The following is a 2,178-nucleotide window of genomic DNA, read 5'->3' as shown; positions in this document are numbered from 1 at the left end:
TTAAGATTGATAGTCATATCACTACTTCACCAATGATATTAGACAACTTATAAAGCATAACTTGAGTCACAACTACATTTGAACACTAAACAAATATCATCATTATCAACTACTAATATATTACTATAAGCAAGAGTGGATAAGGAGGAGGGGAGAGTGTCTAACTGCCCTATGCTGCTAGTGATATGTGTGCGTAGAAGTCTTTCACAGTTTGTTTAGCACCTTCTTTGACCTGTTTAAACATCAACAGCCATGATAGTAAATGGGTGTGTTTTTAATAACCTATATGGTGCACCCACCCACACATGTAGTCACGATGTTTCAAGAGGAAGAGTCAGAACTACAGCACAATCCAGATGATCATGACTGTTACACAGATTGAGAGCATCTAATCTTGATGAGCGCCATGCCACTACACCTAAGCGCCCTAATGCATCAAGAAAGAGGACATGGAGTCAAGAGTCAGAAGCCTCTGCTCCAGTGAACTCAGATCTGTAATACTTCGTTTTTAAGATCAACAGCCCGTCTCAAAAGTACATGTACCACATATTCTTTCACTTCTATCATTATCCTTACTCTTGATGTTGCGGGTCCAAAAGGACCAGACTAAAGGAGGATGATCAAAGAGCTTTTCATGTGTCAATAACAAACATGGTTTGTGTGCTTGGAAACTACAAATCTCTTCAGAGTGGTACAAAGTGACTGGTACAACAAGGTGAGGTCAAATTCTGCTTCCAAGGTCTCTGGTCTCTTGCTGTTCAGTTCAGCAGCCATTTTAAAATTACAGTTAACTTAAGTACATGCCCAACTATGGCTTCAGTGCAGCTATCACCTATTGTGCTAAATAAGGTATGCGGGAATGTACTAATAATAACCATGAAACTTTTATGCGCACATATCTCTAGCAGCATAGGGCAGTTAGACACTCTCCCCTCCTCCTTATCCACTCTTGCTATAAGCTACTACATAAATACACATACAAACAAGCATACATTCACAAACATGTACGTTACCAGAAAACCAGCTCAAAAATTACGTGGCAAAATTATAATAATTACAGTCAAATGTAAATTAACAGTGACTTTGTAAATATGGCCATCATTGCCATGTAGAGTTAAAAGTTCAAAAGATAAAGTTATGACTTACTATTGAATGACTGAAAAACAGATTCAACTTGAAATCGTTCAGAAAGCAGCCTCTTCACCACATAGAGGTGAGTTAATAAGAGCCAGCTGTAATTGTACATGAAGTAGTAACATACAGGTGGAACTAGGTGGAAAAGTGGGCTGATGTTATCACAAACCAAATAGAACGCCACAAAATTAAAAGTTAGGAATAGTGGACTGGTGCCTAAAAGATGTTATCACAAACTAAATAGACGGCCACAACATTAAAAGTTTAAAACAAAAAGTTTTGACTTACTACGCAATGAATGATGGTCCCGAGAAACAGCCTCAACTCGAAAACCTTCTCCTTCTGTTCACCACGCCGCTATACTAATTGAATACCTTTGATGGAAGCATCAGAGACAGCAGGACGTCTTTTAGGCCTATTTACAGGAGTCCTTCTAGTCGGAGTGCTCCTCAATCGTTTGTTCGTTGCACCGTTGTTTGCCTTCCCTAATTCTGCCATGATTCATCACGTGATGCCAAGGAATGTAGGTTATGCAATGGACCTTATGCACCGAAATGATTCTAATTAACGCGCACCCAAAGTGGTGGTAAAATGGCGGATTTTTGGAGGGAAAGACAGGCTAAACAATCTTCTCTTTTATCCATCCATTCTAGCTGTGGGAGCCACTTTGAGCTGTCCTATTGTTTCAGTATACTCTATTTATCTCTTTTGTAAGCTCTTTGGTTGCTGTTTTGGCTTTTATAGCATTTTATCATAGGATTATTCTCAACCATTGGCCATTCCCGTTTTTCTAAATTTTGCTTTCAGGAGCCAGGGCGCTTGCCCTTCCATTGCTAGGAAGATAGAAGTGCATTCAGCTGAGTCCTATGACTAGTGTCTATCATCAGAGTTAGTCTCAGTCCATCAGTACAAGGTACGGTGGAATAACTCACTCAGTTGTTATTTTGCAGCTGGAGTGTGGATGATTATGACCATCTTTTCACTTCTTAAAACTATAGGTTGGCTCTTATAGATAGTTGAGGCATGCAAGAACTCATTCTTTAT

At 39.3% G+C, this 2,178-nt stretch overlaps 1 long non-coding RNA gene across 1 annotated transcript in view; it reads right to left on the bottom strand.

Moving 5' to 3' along the window:
* The window catches only part of LOC109583704 (uncharacterized), a 6,347-nt gene extending 4,650 nt beyond the window's left edge, over positions 1-1,697 (bottom strand). The window contains exons 1-2 of the long non-coding RNA XR_002185674.1: positions 1,423-1,697; positions 1,147-1,350 (exon numbers count right to left, since the gene is read on the bottom strand). This is a non-coding gene — a long non-coding RNA (uncharacterized LOC109583704). The remainder of the gene's footprint in view (positions 1-1,146; positions 1,351-1,422) is intronic.
* Between the last annotated feature and the right edge of the window lie 481 nt (positions 1,698-2,178).

The sequence above is a fragment of the Amphimedon queenslandica genome, unplaced genomic scaffold, assembly GCF_000090795.2.
Source record: "Amphimedon queenslandica unplaced genomic scaffold, v1.1 AMPQUscaffold_13517, whole genome shotgun sequence".
Classification (NCBI taxonomy): domain Eukaryota; kingdom Metazoa; phylum Porifera; class Demospongiae; order Haplosclerida; family Niphatidae; genus Amphimedon; species Amphimedon queenslandica.
This window is presented reverse-complemented; position numbering and strand designations above follow the sequence as displayed.